The following is a 20,402-nucleotide window of genomic DNA, read 5'->3' as shown; positions in this document are numbered from 1 at the left end:
CGGCGGAGACACTGAAGCCGGCCCCTGGAGGATGGCGTGGTGACCGCAGGTGTCCCAGACAGAAGCACGAGGTCCCACCAGCGGCAAGGTCAGGACCAGACGGGCAGGGGGACCCAGGCCCCAGGCTGCCGGCACACATCAAGGTTTGGGCACTGGATAAAAATGTGTAACTGCCAAATCCTGGGCCAGAAGCAGGGACCCAGGCTGGAGGCCACAGGAGCAGAAAGTGAGAGGCAGCAGAGACAGCGTCCAAGGGAAAACAGGTGAGAGCCATGTGGTGAGAGGTTCGCAGGGCAGTGCCGGGCACAGGGCGGGCGCCGGGATGCCCCAGGGCCGCGAAGCGGCCACCACAGCCCCATCACGCAGTGACAGCGATTCATCCTTCATTTCGCTCTCTCCCACTTCCCTCCATCCTTCCTCCTCCTGCTCCGTTTCTCCACAAGTGTCCCTGTGTCCGTCTCTCTCTGCGCCCCACCCCTCCCTGATTAAAAATTGAACCCTTGCTGATCCAGAAGACCCCCTATCTCTCCAACGTCACTCTGTGCCGCCTCCCCTCCCGCCGCCCCTCCCCATCAGACCCACTGACGTCCATGCCTCCTCCCTGTCCGCCTGGCTTTTCACGTGGCCAGCTCCTTGGACCCTGCCTCTCATCAGTCTCCCCTTGTGGCGCCCCCCATGCCTCACCTCGCTCCCCCACCCTGTGACTGCCCCCCCGTTCTCTCGCCATCTGAAAGTGCCCGCTTGTTCACTGGTCTGCCTCTGTCTTCCCCACCACATGCTGATTGGAGAGCAGGACCCAGGTCTTGACCAATGCTGCTTCCCCAGCACCAAACTCAGTCCTTGGTGTATCACAGATGCTCAGAAAATGAGGATAAGGAAGTGAAGGAGCATGTCCTTTCCCCCACCCCAAAACAAAGCGGAACAAAACACCTTTAACATCAAGTTCGTTTTTATTCTGAAAATGCAGGTTTTTTCCACCTGGTGTCCTGCTCAGGGTTCTCCCTCACCTGGAAGATGCCCAGGACCCTCCTGAGTTGGGAGCGGGCAGTCTCCACATGTGGCCTGACATTGTCTCAGGCACCTTTCGGGGTGGCTGGAACTCAAAATGCCTGTAGTTCTGAGACAGTGAATCTGCTCAATATTCCTGCGTCCCCAATTAGATCAGACAGAAATTAAGTGCCATTTGCCGGTCAATAACATAGTCTTGGTAAAATGCCCACACGGGGCGTGGCACATGGCAGGTCTGTACACGTGCCTTCCCACATTCCCCAAGTCCTCTGATCACCGAACAAACCAGACAACGTGCCTCGCTTTCCTCCCCGCTGAGGGTGAAATACGGCCCCAAGGCACCCGTGGTTCCAGTGGCTGACTTTTTTCTGTTCCTGCCATGTCACCTTGACTCTTCTGGCCCTGGTGATTTAGAAGCCTGTGCTCAGCTCAGCACAAATGAATTTTCAAGGCATATACGGTCTTCTGTGATGTGAGAGCCAGATGGGGTTTTTATTGACTCGTGCCACCGTCGAGCATAATTAGGCGGAGGCAAGAAGCAACAGTCACCGGAGGAGTGGGTTAGCAGGCTGGGGATCAGGGCCGGCGCTGCGGTGCCTGGGAGAGACGGCCTCAGATGCTCTCAGCTGGAGGACAGTCCGCAGACCCACGTGCGCCCTTAGTCGCGGGGGCGGCGGGGGCGAGAGTGGAAAGGGTGAACGACAGCTCCGTTCTGACGGCTTGGAGACACTTTGCACTGAAGCTGAATCGAGAGCCCCACAGCTGTGCCCTCCTTGGTGACCGTCTGCCAGGCATCCAGGGCTGTCCAAAGATGGGCAAGCCCTGGAGCTCTTCTGCCGCCAAACGGTTAGAGGAGGCCTCCTCATGTGGCTGTCACAGGAGAATGCATGCCAAGCATCCGCTAATCCTTGCTGAGCAGCCCGTCCCATTCTGCCGATTCTCCTGCCGCCCGAGCCCCAACCACTCCCCCCACCAGGCCTCCTCACGGTGCCCTCGAAGCACCACTACCTCCCTGGCCTCCACTCCAGATGTGTTCGCATTAATGCCAAGTGCAGGAAAACACACAGAGTAACAGTACAAACGTCCAATAAGCAGCATCGGTAATTAACAAACGTTCACAGTTTGTCATTTTGGCTTTCTCATCCTGACCCCAGAGGCAGGCACTATTATGAACCTGGTGTGGATCTATCCAGTTCCAAACTGTAATTCTTCGCATAGGAATAGAAAGGAATAAATATGTATATTTATATATAAACTATATATACACATTTACCTATGTGCTTTACACGCATGCAGATGTATTACAGATTATACGTGTATATATACATGCACATATGTTAATAAACAACATATGGCATTGTTTTATTCTTTTTAAAATTGGCATCAGTGGTATCACACTGTATATAATTTTATGGAACATGTTTCTTTCTCTCAACCTTGTGTTTTTGAGGCTTGTCAGGCTGAAGCATATTGCAGAGGAATTGGCCAAGCTCCAGGGGAGGGCACAGTCCTCCAGATTGCCAAGTAGGCCTAAGACTTCAGATGCCAGCCACACAACCAGGGTACCCCGGGCCACCATCACTTCTGACCACCTGGCTACAAATTCCGGGGTCCCCAAGATTCCCTCAGGTTTGATAATTCACTAGAACACCTCCAAGACCTCAGGAAAGAAAGCACTGTGTTTACAATTATGGTTTTATTACAGTAAAAGGATAGAAATCAGAACCCACCAAAGGAGAGAGGAAAGTCTGGGAGGGTCCATGTGCAAACTTCCAGACTACATCCAATCCCAGAAGCTCGCCCCAGCCTTCAGTGTCCAGAGTCTTCACTGGGGCTTGGCCACATATGGCCCCCGTGGCTGACCTTCAGTCTCAGCCCCTCCTGGAGGTCTAGCCTCCAGGTCCCCCAAATCGGAACTGACAGGACCTGTCCTAAAGGTTCTATCGTAAATCACACCGCTGGACTGTCCAGTGACCAAAGCCTCCAGCCAACAAGGACACTCCTGCTGGGCAGGACACTCCAGGGCCCTGGAGATCACCTTCCTGAGGCTGAGGGCCAAGACCGGACCTCTTTGGGTAAAGTGAATTCCTCACATGCACGTATAAATACAGCTCCTTCACTTTAACTTCTATGTGGAGCTCTGTCCCCCACACGTCCTCTTGATGTTGGGTCGAATCGCCTCCCTGGAGCTCCAGGCCTCAGCGTGATGGCTACTTCCTGTATGTTCACAGGGCAGGTACCTGGCCCTACTCCAGCCCTCTGGGAGATGATGACCAAAAACAAACTCCACAGACCATTCCAATGTTTATGAAACTTTGAGAACTATTGTTCTAGAACGCACTCCAAGGTTTGTTGACTTAGTCACAACTGTGTGCGTTACCTGCCCGTGCACCATGCACAGGTGTTAATGATGGTCAGTTCTCTCCACCTCCAGCAATAATTTCCAACCCCTGAGCCAGCGTCCAAGTTTAGAAGGCAACATAAAGAAGACATGCGCCCAGTGCTGTGTTTCCAATAAGAGGTCACCCCCAAATGGATGTTGACCAAACTGAATCAAAGAGCTCCTGGAATAAGAGGAAGAAGTCCAATGTCTATTAATAATATTTAGGTTATTAATGTAGGTATATATGCATATTTTTATCAGATGGAAAATATCAATTTGGAAACATGAATTTTTCCATCTTGCATTTCCTGAGATGATTTTATTCAGACTCTACGCACGTCTCTGCCATCAGCATCTTTGCCATCTCTAGGGCGCCCATCTGAATCATCTAGCACACTTTTTCAGAGTACCTCATTTTATCTTTCATCTCAGATGTCTGCAATTAAGTACTTTTTGATTCTACACATGAATGTGTTTCTGGAAATTGCTTCCTAATCCAAAGCACTCATTTATATGACACAAGGACAGTCTGCTTTTCTTTTTCATTTCTCCTGTAGGTGTGCATCAGTTAGCTTCGGAATAACTGCTTCCTGTGTTGCCTTTTAAAGTGGTTCTGAAAAGACCCATGTCCAGTAACACACAAGGCCGAGAAACATGGCATCCCACCCTAGGGAACAATTGCCAAATCTGTGCTCCATTTTCTTTATTGTTTTTAAAAATAACCTCCACTCCCCACCCTGACATGTGCCCTCAATAAGCATCCCAAGCTGGGATTGAATGAGGCTCTTTTAGCCTAAAGTGTCTTCCTGCGTCAAAACTGTGTTATTCAAAATAGAGAGAGAGCCGCAGGAAATGAAAGGCATTAAAAAATTCAGACATCAAGTCATTCCCACTTTCTGAGGAATGATTTTTTAGAAAAATAGTTCTTATAGTCAGGCATATGTGATAAATATAATCTCCTAGTTGAAATCCGATCATCAGGATACACAGTGGGAAAATGCCACAAAATTTTTAATTTGGATTTTTAACTATGCTCTTGAGGAAAGAAACAAAAAGAAGACAACACCACTAAATTGCATTATGTCCCACAAAGCCCTGGAAATAAGTCAGACCTTTTTTTCAAATACCCCAAATACTGTATGAAGATACAAGAGAAATAGTCTATTTTCCCCTATCAGAATCCCCCCTCAAAGGGATCTGCCTGCTCAGCAGTAACTGGGGAGAGCGTGGGAAAAGGATTGGCCCTTTCTCCTGGGAAAGCTGACATCTTGGGAAGGCAGGATGGAGGCAGGACATCACCGTGGTCTAAATGTTCCCACTGACTTGCTCCACGGACGGCCACACCAATGACTGGGATCGACATCAGAGCTTTAACACATCATTCCTTACAGATCCCAGCATATCTCTCACCAAAAACACCCTCCAAAAATACACCTGCTAAAGAAAAATCACAGAGGGGGCGGGCAGAGGGGAGCTGCATTCTTCAATCCAAAGAAGCTGCCGGAGGACTGCACTTACAATGTGAGCTCTGGCAGCAGACTCAGATCAGTCTAGGATCTGCAGAATCAGACTCGGTGTCCCGAAGTCCAGGAACCACCCCCTCAGGGCATCTCCCCTCCATCTGAAAACCAAGGGCATTGCTGGGCTACAGGTCCCTGTAGGTGAGGAGAAGAGGCCATCCTGGCTGGCTCCGCCATCAATCCCACAAATCAAGTTCTATGCCTCGTATGTCTGCAAGGAGCATGGGTCTGCCTTCTTTGTTCAGAGATTGCTCTTATCTGGGCATTATTTTGTCCTCCACTGGGGAGCCCCACCACTGCAAACTTCTTCAATATCTGTTCTAGTTAGATGTGAACTAACTGCTCCTATCCCCATCACCAGTTGGGAGAAGGGAGTCAGCCGCAGGAAAAGACCTTGGCATTCTTTTCCAGGAACCACTGTTTTTTAAATTATTTCATATAATTTTGAGATATGACACAGTTCCATCCACTTAACAAAAGTTATCAAGCAGGTAGGACCCCACATGCTAAGTCACCACCACTGAGGTCCAATGATTAACGGGATGAGAAAGAACTCATCCCATTTCAGCTTCCATGTCCTGAAGCCTAACTCCCTGTCTAGGGACATAATAAAACTCTCTCATCCAAGACTACCTGTCAAAGAGGTACACTCAGAAGAACTGAATACAGAACCTGCTTCCAAAGTGTTTAAAAGTGCCATTTCCAGACTGAGAAAATGAGGATTATTCCAGAAGCACATGCATTTGAAGGACCAAAGTCAAACGCAAGCATTTAATCGATTTACACCTCTCATTAAAAAGCAGTAAGTGCAAAAATAGATGCCAAGAACATATGCAAGAATATCCCTTCTTTCCACTCATTGTTCTTGTCACTTTGTATCATGTAATCCGCCTTCCGCTGGCCTTCTCCAAGGAGACATCCTAACAGGAACAGGAAGGTGAGACCAACAGAGAGAAAGACATTCCAAATGGCCTTGAGGCTGAAACTTTGCTTTCGAGGTTCTTGTCCCCCACACTCCCCCAAACAACCAGGCACAGTTGCCGTTATTTGCATTTTCATAGTTACCCTAATTCCAAACTTAAAATTATAGACTTTTCCCAGCTGCTTTTTAAATGCTACATTATAATTTTGAAGAAGCATCATACGTAATTACATTTAATAGACAGAGAATTGATTGAAACACTTAGCTGGAACAAAAAGCCCAGACCTAATTCTGTAAACATGTTATTGTACAGTAACCCCCAATGAGTTTGTTCTTAAACCTCCTAATTAATTTTTAATTAAAAAGCTCAAAGATGCTATTACACTTGTTGTTTTAAATGGAAGTCTCACTCTGGTGGAAATGACAGAGCCTTGCAGACAAATATCTCCCATTAAAATCTGTGTTAATGAGAACTGCTGTGTTTGGTATTTCTGAGATCGAAACAGAAGCAGAAAGCACATTTAAGAGAGACATCAGATGAAGGCTTTTCTCCCTCCACTTGTAGGGATGTATGTACATGGAGGGTGATGGGTTTTGTACACGACAAGCTGTCCGAAGCTTTAAACATACCCTTCTCCTACCCTTTCCAATACCCAGATAAATATAGCTTGCGTGTCCATGGCAAATTATGTGTAAAACTTCCATAAGCCAAAGAAAGCTTCTGCTTCCTGAGATGCTGAGTCTCTCTCCGGCTCAGATGCCATCCTGAAGTCGAATCAGTCCCGTCATCCTCCCTGCCCAGGGCAGACACTTCCAGCCCTCTCATCGCCCTGTCTCCATCTCTCCACCCGTGCCAGCAGCAGGTTCATGGGAATGCAGCCATTGAAACTCTGTTTCTCTGGGGATGTGGGTGATGTCACAAATGGAGAATTATTAATAGCAGCAAAAACAGCAAGTGTCTCTTTTCAACGTAATCTCTTAGTAACAGGAGGGAAAGTGTTTCAGAAAGACCAGCTTGTACTCCTTGCCTGTAACTCAACCATGGTCAGGACGTCATGAGACGGGCATCCTTTGCCAGCCTGGCTGCTCTGAGGACCGCCATCTTTACTGGCTGCACTTAATTAAAAGGAAGGGTCTCCATGGCTGCCATTGTCATGACTGTTTATTACATGCATGTGCATCCCTCTGCGTGTGTGGCATGTTTCTCCTCTTCTAATTTACCAAAGAAAGTTCCGAGTGCTATCTACCAATTCTGGGCCAGGCTCCCTCATCAGAACTAATCATTATTTCACCTTTATGCTCTGTTCCCCACTGTGCACCAGGATTTCTCATCCCTGGCGCTACTGACGTTTGGGGTGGGTAGTTTTCTGTTGTGGGGCTGCTCCATGCACCACAGGACGTTTAGCAGCACCCTTGGACTCTACCCACTAGAGGCCAGTAGCCAGCCCCAAAGTTGTGCCAATCAAAAATGTCTCCAATCTTCACAAAGTGTCCTCTGGGAAGGAAGCAAAAATCACCCCCAGTTGAAAACCACTCCTACAGACTGAACAAAGGTAGACTCTCAGTTAAGGAAACATCCAGAGAGAAGCAAGAGAGGGGATATTGATGTGGCAAGGAGGATTATTGACAGAAGGATTCACCATAAGGACCTCAGATTTGCTCAGGTAATTAGGAGGATGGCTTCATGTTTGTTTGTTTACCAAGGAAAACCTCTGTGTGTGTGTGTGTGTGTGTGTGTGTGTGTATAAGTACACCAGTGTGTGTTTGCAGAAGAGATTGGCAGGAAGTAAAGGGCGTTGTGCAGGAAGAGATCCGTAAAGCTGAAACGTGAAGAGCTAATTCATGCCCAGACTTTCAGGAGCACCCTCCTCTGTCTGGTTTTCCAACAGAGAGTTGCTGGAAGCAGGCTGGGAGCAGTGAGACCACATTTGAGCTTGCTGATGATGCAGCGTATGACACATGCGGGCACGCAATCGTGGAGCAGCAGGGGGAGCGAGGCGGGAAGTAGACACACAACAGGTGTAAACCCACACAGGGGCTGGCCTGGGCTGCCTGAGTGGTGAAAAGGCTAAAGGAACATGAAGGAACGCTCCCTGAGCCGCATGCATCTTGTTCTTTTAGATGTGTCTCAGTTTACCAGATGGACACGCTCTGAGAAGTTTTGCCACATTTTTATAAAATGAATGACAATTGGTAACATATATATATATTTTTTTTTTATTTATTTCAAGAAACATCACAAATTCTTTTGAGAAGGGGAGAAAATCTTTCTGTTAAGTGAGACATTTCTCTCAATTTCTATTTTTTTCTATGTTCAGACATGGGAAGTTTTGCCAACAAGGACCGTGGACTACACAGAGTGGTGCTTCCCTAGCAACTGGAAAACGGAAATTGATTACACCCCGAGAGAGGGGAAGATTCCAGGCATCGGCAGAGTTAGGAGGAGAACTGGATTTGAGTCCTGGCTCCACAAGACAGCTGGAGCACACAGTCCTTCTCGATTTTTCCAGGGCAATACAACCCATTCCCTTCACTTCCCAGGGTGCGTGAGGGCCACATGTGCAAGAGGGCAGGGAAAACCAGATCACCGTTGCACAAGCACGTTACTTTTTTCCTAAGAAAACATTTCCTAGTGGCCAGCAGCAGTTAAATGAATAGCGGTATAGATTACTTAAGGCCTCTGTGGAATTAACTTCTTGGAAATTCCTCATAGGTTCCCAGCTGCCTCAGCCCCCAGCAAGGCTTATCTCCCTGGGTTTTGAGGTCACCTGCAGTCCTCAGTTTTCGCAGTTGATTTCCTTCTCTAAAAGTCCCTATTTTTAGCTGTTTTCGCAGGGGTGGCCAAAGGCAAATATTATACAGAAAGTGCCACATTTGGCCTGTGATACTCCCTACCTGCCTCTGTACAAAGAAAGGAATCGGCTAAGTCAATTTAGGGCAGGCACAATTTGGGTAAAGCAATGCTGCATGGACTCAAGTCCTTTTTCAAGCATCCTCAAGCATTCCAGAAGCACTTGCCAATTAGTATGTTAATTACAAACCATTCTTATCTATCCAGAAAACCAGGGGAGACTCTATTGGCTTGATGAAAGCCATGGTGTTGGAAGACATAAAAAAGACTCTCTTTCCCAACAGCCTATCCCTCGGATGTGCTCCCAAACTCAAACAGAGGTGCCCAGCCTCATTCAAGTCCCGAGTGATGACTGTATTTCACTTCTTCTGTGATGAATGAAATCACCAGGAAGTACGGCAACCACTCTCTTGATTTTGGGCCCTTCCACAGCCAACCTCTCTGAGCATCAGGATCTCTTCTGATAAATCTCCTCCATCACTCACATTTTGACTTACTTCTCAGCAGGACTACGTTCCTACATCCACATTTCAGCACCCATCTCTATTGCCAATTCTCCCACATTCTGGAACTCTCCACCTTTCAGGGCTGCCTTGCAGCAATGTGCATCCGGATGATCGGGGCCAGTGCAATCCTACGGTCCTAGGCCGAGAGCCATGGCTTTGACATTGGAGTAAGTACGTCAACGATTCTTTGTGAAACTCCCTGGCACCAGGCAGAACTGGGAGTTGGAGGAGTTTCCCCTAAGATCAGCCTGAATTTCTAGGCCAAGATATCTCTTTAGGGCAAGGGCTCACACACAAAGAAGACCCTACTTTTAGGCAAATAGATTGTTCCTGAAGAGATGGGAAGCAGTGCAAGATTTGGGTGCATTGAGTAGCTTTCCATAGATGTGTCTTATCATTGGAGGTATAATGTGCCTTCCTTTTCAGTGTCTATCAACAATGGTATTGGTCTTAAAATACCAGTGTTTTTTTTTTCTCCTCTGTCAAGACTGCAATTCCATATTTCAGTCCAATGACCTATGAGAAATAAAGGCTGGTATTTTTGACTGTGCCAGGCATTGCATATCTTACGTGTGTTAGATTACTGGCTCTCACGACATGTCTAAGACCCTGACAGTATCATCTTTCATTCACAGAGGAGAAACAGAGACAACAACTCTCCCAAGCGCTATTGTCTGAATGTTTGTGTCCCCCACCCCGCATCACACACAAATTCCTATGTTGAAATACTAATGCCTAATGTGATGGAGATAGGAGGTGGGGACTTTGGGAAGTGGTTAGGTCATGAGGGTGGAGCCCTCGTGAAGGGGATCAGTGCCCTTATAAAAGAGACCCCAGAGAGCTCCCTGTCTCCTTCCACCATGTGAGGACACAGCGAAAAGACAGACATGTAGGAACCAGGAAGCAGGTCCTCACCAAACACCAAACCTGCTGGTGCCACGATCTTGGACTCCCCAAATTCTGGAACTGTTAAAAAGGTCTGTTTGTTATTTATAACTCATTCTGTGGCATTTTGTTACAGCAGACTAAACGTACTAAGACACCAAGTCACTGGCTAGGGAGAAACCGAGGCAGACAGGAACCCCAGTCAATCTGAGTGGAGCCCTTATGCTCCTAAACACTGCGTCTCACTTACTAGGACACCCGAGCACTCTCCGCTGCTCTTCCTGAAATACTCCCGCTAAGAAGTGCTTAATTTGTCTCACTGACAAAATGCACAGCCTGGGTGTATGCCTGAGACTTCCCTTCACACATTTGGACAAATGGAGGTAACAAGGAGCCAAGCGACACATCCAGTGTTGAGAAGCCCAGAAGGATTAAAGTAAAGGCAAGACCTGGAGGTCAAGCCAGCCCAGTCACGGCCAGGTCCCCAGGCTGTTACCTGTACCTTCAGGTGAATCTCCAAGGGTGCTCCCCACTGCCAGCATCTCTTCTCTGAAGGCCCCCCAAGTGACCTTTCACTTGGAGGGGGTACCCTTGGCTGGCCCTCAAAATGACCTAGAGGAGGTACCCTTGGCTGGCCATTCTCTGACGTTTCTCATCAATAGTCTTAAGACTTCAGGGAAATCAGAGATAGTCACTCCTTGGAAAAGGCTGAAGACCCTCCAGCAAGGATACTGTGAAGATGCAAACACTCAGAGCTAATGAACCAAGGAGAGACAAATCAGATTTCCTTCCTTCAGCTTGGTCTACAGTGACCTCCAAAAATTTTCATCACTCTGGGAATAATTGATTTGTGAGCTCTTTGATTGGAAGCAAACCATTTTCACCCGATGGAGGCAGTGCTCTAAGGGGGGGAAAGAAAATGTTTTCTCATGGTTTCTGCAGAGCAGTCCCAGAATAAATAAGACACAGCCGAGTAATGAGATAATGACAGATTTTGTCTTAGTCTGGGAGGGCGTCATTACGTAGGAATAATTCATGGCTTGGTACTGTCAGTCCCAGTTATATGATGCTCAGCTGTCAAGCTCTATGAAATAAGACTCCATGTGAGCCCATATGTGCCTCGCTCAGTTTACTTAGGTTCTTGAAATTCTGAGAGATTACCAATTGTCACTTACTCATCAAGGGGCTTAACTAGCTTGACTTTTGTTTAGCTCATCAGAAAGACAGCTCCTGCCTCCAAGACCAATGCTTGTAGGGACTCGATACACTCTGACCCTAAAATGTTAACTCAAGTTACATCAAGATTTAATCACACACATATGAGTATTGAAGTCTCTTTTCTAGAAAGGCAACGCTTTTCTCTGCCTGCATTCCATGGATAAAATAGCCTTCTCTACATTGCTGAAAAGGAATGAATTACAAGAGAAGTTGGGAGTGCAAGTGCATTTTCATTAGCATCTATTGGCAGCCAGGGAATTTAAGAAGGATATCTCTCTCAGAGCAGCACTAAAGAAATGCATGTTCATTCAGCTCCCATTCTAACAATGGGAGCTCTCTCCATCCTAAAACGCTGAACACTGAGGGCTTGAAAGAGGCACATTTTGCTTCCCCCAGATGTTTCAGAAGTTGGTGGCCTTTATGATGGATGTGAAGGACCACTGCACCTGTCCACAGCCACCTGCTCCTAGACCCTGCAGGGGAGCAGAAAAACACTTGCTTCTCTTCCCAGAGCCTGCAGTATAATTCCCATCCTGAAATGCCTAACATCTGCTCTGTGTCAGGCACTGTGCATGTTTTGTTGGCTGCCAGTAACAGAGACCCTCAAACTAGCATGGGCAACATGGAAATAAACTTATATACCCAGAAATCTCCCAGATTCCAACACATAAAGCTATGTGTTCTAAGAACTGCCATGGTCCAGCCTCCCTCTTGGGATGGATACCAGCTGATCATGCAAGCCTCGTGGAGCTGAGTGATTTAGTCCTGGTCCTGTATGTGTTTCCCTAAGCTAACAGTTTAGTCCAGGTCACCTGAGCATCCCTGAGCTGATCTGGTCAGTCCTGGCCATGTGTGTATGTGTGCGTTTCCCTAAGCTGATTGGTTAGTATAGGTCATGTGAGCATCCTAAGCTTGGCTTGGCCAAGTCTGGGTCAGGTGCCCATCCCTAGAGGGAGGTGGGGAGATAGATTGATCCAAATGAAATGCATTCCCCAGAGGAAAGGGGGGTTCCCACTAGCAGTGATGGAAGCAATACTGGGCAAACAGAAGCAAGCCCCATCCTATAGCTTGCATCCTGAGAGCCGTGTGCAATTCCTGGTACTATCTGCACCTTACAGGTGGGAACACACTGGCGCAGTGAAGGGACATACTTGGTCCGGCCTCCGAGCTGGTGAATGCCAGTCCAGGATCCGAACAGGGGCCATGCAAACCCAAACTCCGCAGTATTTCTTGCAGTCTGGTCCTAGCTCTGGTCTTCAAGCCCTGCTAGTGCCATGAACACACCACACTCAAGAACAGGGTACAGATACTGAGGTGTGTGTCACAGGGAAGGCATGTTATGAGCCTGTTTACAATCCCACATGGACACATTTCTTCTAAAAAATCCCCGTCCCAAGCACTGGAGAGTGTGAGAGCAGGATGTGGCTCACAGGACCATGACAGGCCATGTTGGTGCCAGTGGCTGGGACAGAGCCCAGGGTGGGGGGATCCGAAGAGCCCTAAAGGTCAGCTAAAGAGCAAGGGAGTGCAGAGCAGGGAAACTGGTGGGGCAGGTACCTGGGGCAGCTCAGAGGCTGCAGTGGTCAGGAGTCAGGGAATGAACAGCAAATACAGACATTCTTATCAAAGCTGAGATTCCACAGGTAAGTTGCTGGGGCTCACCTCACAGTAGAAACGACAGAGTTCTTTCTGGCAGCCCGTATCATAAACAGTCCCACGAAGGAGCCCCAGGCTCCTTACCACTTCCCACAGACTGTCATGTAACGTCACGTATGCCATTTTCCCAACTGCATTCTCCCCCTGCCAACCCGCCAGGCCTGGCAGCAGGCATCACTGCTCCTTGTGACTGTGGTCCAGGCCCTTACACATAGCAGGGGCTCAACCCAGGGCCAGGGAATAATCTCTACACGTGTAGAGCTGAGAATAGTGCCAAGGGCCCAACTGCCTTTTTATTATTCACGGCCCCTCAGAGTCTGCGGTGACTTTACAGGTGACAGAGGCCTGTGGCCTGCAGAATCTAAGAAGAATACCATTGACCTTGAAGGTGTCATCATGCCCCAGTCCCAGCCTGAATCAAGGGGAATTCGTGAAGGCAATGTGATGCCACGTCCCATTGCCTTGCCCTCCTTCCCTCCATCTCAAGGAGCAGGAGGAGAACCTTCCATCTATTCATGCCATGCATTCACCAGCAGCCTCTTCAGCTAAGTCCTTTGGATACACCCATGAACAAACAGAACAGACACAGACCTGCTCCCATGGCAGAGCTCATAGAGAATACAAATGGACAAATCAAAGAGATATTTTCAGAGGGTAAGACTGTTATACCCAGAACCAGGTTATAAGATGCAGACTGATTGTGAAAAGGCCCCTTTCTGTAAGACACTCAGAGGAGGTAACAGGTGAGCTGAGACCAAGGGGGCCTGCTGGAGTTCACCAGAACAAGAAGGTCTTGAGGACATGGAGGCTAGACCCCCGTTGTACCCAGAGCCAATCCATACGGTCAGAGGGAAGGTAGCAGAGGCATCTCAGACCCATGAGCTGGGCCAGTGGAAGCCCAACACCACAAAGGAAAGATCTTTACGCAAATATATAGCCTTTAATTCTGATACTAAGTATCAGATAACAGAGGCAGCTTTTCTGCCCCTGAGCTCATTTCCAAGTATGAGGCAATATTAGACCTTCTGAGGGTCACTAATATCACTCAACTGGGGGCTCTTCAAATCCTCCTGAAGTGTATTTTCACCAGGCGAGAAGCCCCTGCTTCAGGTAAGGACTCAGGAGAAGGGGAGAGGGACCTTCATGCTCCTCACACCCCGCTCCACCCTGTTCCCAAGACCCTCAAACACAGATAGGAGAACCTCAGGCCCCTTTCCACTGCCTGGGCCAGGCTTCGTGGACACACAGGAGGGGGTTGAGCAGGTGGCCTTGGGAGTGGACTGCTGAGCTGGGCTCTGCACGCTGAGTCACGTTCCATACCAGCCCCCTACTGACCATGATGGAGAGGCAGGCATGGGTGAGCGAGGCCTTGAGGAATCTGGAGACTTCCCTGGGAACAAGGGACAGAAGAGCAGCCAATGGTTGGATCAGACACGGGTCGGGGGTGGGGGGGAGCCGGGCCATGGGAGACCTCCACGGGGAGCAGACAACAGTCCTGATCGGAAGTAGGGGAGTGCAGGGAGCCAACGAGGGGCGCCGAGCAGACGAGGAGCATGACAGGAGCACTCGAGAGAGGCTGAGTCCTGCGGCTAAAGAGAAACAAGAATGACGGCATCCAGGCCCGCATGCTTACGCATGCCCGCAGTAACTCTGCCAAGTACTTCACACACATTATTCCATTTCATCCTTACAAAACCATACAAGGTCAGAGCTGCAGGCATCCGTTTTCCAGTTTCAGTTCATGGTCACGCTACTAGGAGGTCAGAAACCCTGATGCAAGGCTGTGTTACAAAGCAGGGCGTCTCCACCTCGGCCCAATTAACCTTGTGGCCTGGACGATTCTCTGTAATGGAAGCTGTGCCTTATAGGATGGTTAGCAGCATCCCTGGCCCCTACCCAGCACACGTCCAGTGGGGAGGAGGGACAATCCCTGGGTGAGAACCACTGTTTAAAACACAGCACCGTGAAGGTTGCCAGCCCCAGAGAACGAGTCTTGTCGGTGGGGAGAACCGTGAGCGTCCTTAAGGGCTCTCAGGCACTGGGGAAGAAATGGATTGGGCAGAGAGCAGACCCCACAGGTGGGTTTGAGGTGTCGACGACACACCTGTCAGACATCTCTGGCAGGCCACGAAGGTCTGAGGGAGGTTTGGGGCCGCAGTGTGACGGTCTCTAAAACAAAAAGATGTCAAGGGAGTGAGTAGTAACCCTACAGATCGGGATGCATATAAAGGCTGCTGGCTGCGAGGAGAGAAGGACGTTCCTGGAAGAGGCTGTCGGAGACGGAGACAAGGAAATGTGGGGAGGAGACGGACGTCCAACCACAGACAGAGAGCAGTGCAGGCCGTGCCGTCAGCAGAAGGCCGGGGACTATGTGAGCGGGGGCTGCATTTTGAGGAGAAGCCAGGAGGAAGGCAGATTTGACTGGTCTCAACAGATATTTACTTGAGTCACACATGCTTATAAACACCTGTGGCCGTGTGGCCCTAGATGAAGCTCTCGGGATGACAAGTGTAAGTCTTGAACTCACTTATGGCAGCTGAGGGCTGATGGCAAGCAGGAGCTCAGCAAATTATCTTGACGAGAGGGGGGGCCAGAGGAGCAGGTGACCCACCACTGGCCCCGCCTTCCGGCCCCCAAGTTCAGCCAGCGCTGGGCTTCCCAAGGCCTCAGCCACTCTCCCCAAACATCTGTGTTCAGTGTGAAAGCTAAAGCAGCTACTCCTTTTCCCGCTGAATTGCCCTGGAAACAGAGTGGCCATTTTTCGGGCTCCTCTCTCCTCTGTGGAAGCTCTGGGAGCATGTTACCTTTCTTCTCAGAACCCAGCACTATTTATTCCTTCCAACCAAGTGTTACAAAAACAGTTTGCTCCAGCTGTAATTACTGTGCTCACAAGCGTTGCTTGGACTGAGAAAATCTGAACCTGTGAATCTGCCCTGCAAAGCATACGGACGTAATAGTTAAAATGTTCCTGTCTCAAACGGAAATGTTTTGCTTAAAAAAAGAGAATAAGGCTGGCAGAATTTCCACGTGAACGGGACCACCGCCTGGTTCTTCAGTGGAAAAGAAGCTGGTAAGAGTTGGGTCCCCAAAGTGAAGTGCCATATCAAGAGAAAGTTAAGAGGGACTGATGTCGGGGCACATCTCACTGTTGGAAAAAGAGCTGTGACTTGGGCCCTTCTCTGCAGTTCTGTTCTAGAATGCTGCAGCTCGGTCTGCTGTACCCGCACCACTAACTCAGGACAAACATGACCAAATGAATATGATGCAATCATATCCCTATTATTTTTCTTTATCTCCAATTTATTCAGGGAGCAGGAAAGATACTTAACAATTACTTAGCAGCCTTCTTTACAAAACGAGAGGATGAATACAGATAACGCTGGAAAAGATTATTGAGAGCAGAATATTGAATTATCTGCTGATGGGAGCTAGCGCATGAATAATGCATTCTCCACCCCTCAGGTATCCGTCCCTCCCGGGCCTCAGAGGCCAGGCCTCTGGGCTGAGTAAGGGCAGGAGGACTGCAGGCCCACAGGCTGACATCCTGGCCCTCCCCAGTCTGCAAACGGTGCGGAGCTTTCCATGGAACTTGCCACGCAGGAGCAGTTGCATGTCAACCTTTGTGCTTTTCTGCAGAGCATACTTAATTTCTGCATGGCTGTGGACAGTAATCAGTAATGAAGTCATTAAATGCAAGAGGGGTGGAGAGAGAACTGTCTTCCAACCTTCTCCATTAAATTCAGGTACTTTGGCACATCTCTAATTAAGATCGGGAGGCTTGAGTTCCAATTGACAAAGCACTCCATCCCCATGATACACAGTCAAGAGCGCTCGAGGGCAGAGCTAATACAGTGAGCGGGTAATGGCTTGGGTAATTCCAATAAAGATTTCTAGTTACGCTAGATTCCAGAGGTTAACCGGCACTACCCAGAGACAGGCCCCACTTCTGGGTACGTGGCCAGGCCTCTCCCAGCCTTCACGGGACCATGGCTAGGAGATCTGCCTGGAATCTGAGGGCACCACCTGGGAGTCCCTGCATTTGGGACTGCCTCCTCTCCCTCGGAGCTCCGAGACCTGCAGCATAAAATATTCCCAACTGGATTCACTCTGGGGAACAGTAAATAGACTCGTCATGTCTATGGAAAAACTGTGGCCAGGTAATTCCTGAGGGGGATTATATTGTTTTATTTTCCACTCATTTAGAAATTTGGAGAAAACATTTTGACATTTGCTGATTATCCCACTTTTTCCCTGAGGAACCAAGCTCGAGAGCATTAATTTTAGAATCGTATCTAAGAAACACATCTGATATGTGAGTGGGGAAGTGGGGAGTGGTGAGGGAAAGGACATGCAGTGTTTTGGCTGTTGCAGCTTCAAGAATGCACTTCTAGGGCGCCTGGGGGGCTCAGTCGTTAAGTGTCTGCCTTCGGCTCAGGTCATGATCCCAGGGTCCTGGGATCGAGTCCCACATCGGGCTCCCTGCTTGGTGGGGAGCCCGCTTCTCCCTCTCCCACTCCCCCTGCTTGTGTTCCCTCTCTCACTGTCTCTCTCTGTCAAATAAATAAATAAAATCTTAAAAAAAAAAGAATGCACTTCTACTTGGACGACCGGAGAGGCAAGGACCCAGGAGGTGTGGGGAGGGGGTGCTGTGGGGGGCAGGAAGGCTCCCCTCCAGGGGTTGCTCTCCAAGCCCAGCTTTGCCTCCATAGGTATCCTGCCTCCCAAGGCCAGCAAGCTGACTTACCTGCCCACCTGCAAGAGGCAGACACCTGCCCAGGTGGGAAATGAACTCATGGTGAAGACCAAATACTCAGGCTTGCTCTGTTAGTCCTCTTTTTTTTTTTTTTTTTTTAATTTTATTATGTTATGTTAGTCTTTCAAAAGGCCACTAACCATGTAAGTCACAAAAAGCCTCCCAGGTTTTCATAAATTATCCGTCCATATGGTTTTCGGTGATGGCCAACATGAAAGTCATTTGCTTGTATTAAGTCTTGTGCTGCAGTGTGAATACGGGAGTGAGCCGCTGTATCTCTGCACTTTTGGATAATCGGACAGAACCCAGTAAAATTCCCATTTGAGCTGTAAACTGCAGTGAAGTCAAGTGGCCTTAAAAATCTCTCTTAAAGCATATTCCTGAATTCCACACAGCTTTGAGAGCCACATTATTTTCACTGGAGGGACTACCATTAGTCAATTTTTTAAATGTGGCGTTTTAAAAGTTTACTTCACAAAAGACTTGTTATATTTCTACATCTGCTGACTGCTTTTAAGGAAGGTTATAAGAAAAAAAAAAAAAATTAGCATTACCAGGCCCAGAAGTCTTCCTTTACTGATTAAGACAATTCAGTGAAATAGTCTGTGATGATTACAAATAATGAAAGCCATGCAGAGAGGTTTAGAGCCAAAGGTAAGAGCCTTCTCTAACCCACATGCCCAGCCCAGCCCCATCCCACCCCCATCCCCCAGGAGGCCCCAGGAAGCATCTGGTCTACAAGTTTTCCAAGCGAAGTTGGAAAAGTTATACTTTTCTCATGAGAAAAGAAATGGCTTTAAAAATAAGATATTTTAAAAATTAATAAAGTAACCAAGAAAGCAAGTAATAAAGCAAGAGAAAGGAAATCTTGATAAAATAATCCCAATAAACATGACCACAGCAGGAATTAATCTAAAGCCTACAAAGGAGGCGCAGAAGCTGCCGCGTCCAGCCCCTCTCCAGCAAAGGCTAATGAATCCACACTCCAAGTAACAATAGATGATCGTTTCCACAAGAAGCACCGGTATGTTAAATAGAGAGTCAGATGAAAATCTTGTCACATGGGGAAAAAAGATTATAGAGATAGAAGAAAATGCAAAATGAAGAGGACATAAATAAAAATGGATTGGTGGGTGGTTCAGACGTTCCTGAAAACCGAGTTCTCTCTGCTTTCCGCAGCTGCTGAATTTACAAGGACTCGCCTCCTTCTGGCATTATTTCCAAGAAGGCTCTGGAGGAACACCAGGTACATCCTCTGTCTAATGGCAGAAGTGGATGCCGCTGAGCCCCCACTGGAAGCCACCATTGTGCGCGAGGCTCCTCACTCCTGTGGGGCGGTAGAAATGAGGCCCGAGGGACCCAGGAAGGAAGCAGAGTCCAGGCCTTCAGCTGCCTCACCTCAGAGCTGCCCTACAACCTGGCAGCGGTCAGAAGGGACTTGGAGTCAGAAAGATTTGGGTTCAAATCCCAGCTACACCATACAGCAGCTGCAAAATTCAGCATCACACTTAAACCCTATGACACTTGCTTTACACACACACACACACACACATCACACTTAAACCCTATGACACTTGCTTTACACACACACACACACACACACACACACACACAGGGGAGAGGTCACAGAACCAAGGATTAAATACGACATTCTGGGGGCACCTGGGTGGCTCAGTCGTTAAGCATCTGCCTTTGGCTCAGGTCATGATCCCAGGGCTCTGGGATCGAGCCCTGCATCAGGATCCCTGCTCCGTGGGAAGCCTGCTTCTCCCTCTCCCACTGCCCCTGCTTGTGTTCCCTCCTTCGCTGTGTCTCGCTCTGTCAAATAAATAAAATCCTAATAAATACATACATACATACATACGACATTCTGGGGAAGGTGCCTAGCATACAGTAAGCATTCAACAACTCGTAGATAATGTGCTTAATGAAGAACACTGAGGTATGAAAATAAGGTAGAATAGAGATTCATAGAAGAAAATCCAAAATGCTTTTTTCCCCTTTCCCCAAGCACTGACTTAGCACTAAGGAACAGTCTGGCTTTCTTATGGTTTATCGATTGATTCATCAGTTGATTGTTAATAAGCACAGAGCATTTCCCGAGCACTTGCTGTGTGCCCGACCCTGTCGACTGCACTGCACAGGCATCATCTCCAACGCAATGGGACAGACTCTTTTATCAACCCCACTTACTGATGGGAAAGCCAAGGGTAAGAGAGGTAAATTTGCCCAAATTCATGTTGCTACTGGGATTCCAGGGCCCAAGTGCTTCCCCTCGACCCCAAACCACCACACATCCGTCCCAACTTTATCCGAGGACCACTGGGAGCTGGAGCCAGGCACGTGGCCTTCATCCTGGCAATGCAGATGGCAGAGTGGGCACACAGGGCTGTGGCCAATGGCGGGAGGGGGCCACACCCCTGCTGTAGGTGAACCTACAGGGCACCAGGGCAGGAAGGCATCCAGGACCCCATCTGGAGAAGATCCACCCACATGCTCACCACTACCTCCTTTTGTTTCCCTTTCAGCAAGAACACTGTGATGTCTCTGTTCCCCTGAGCATCTTCTTTCCCATGATGAGCATCTCATCTTTCCCACGAGCCCACCCCCTCCCCGCCCCCAGCGCTCCCATCCTCTGTCACGCTAACGATGGTGACATGGACCAGTGGCTATCAGCCAGAGGCTGCCTGAGCACCTTCT

This window comes from Zalophus californianus, chromosome 8, assembly GCF_009762305.2.
Source record: "Zalophus californianus isolate mZalCal1 chromosome 8, mZalCal1.pri.v2, whole genome shotgun sequence".
Lineage (NCBI taxonomy): Eukaryota > Metazoa > Chordata > Mammalia > Carnivora > Otariidae > Zalophus > Zalophus californianus.
This window is presented reverse-complemented; position numbering follows the sequence as displayed.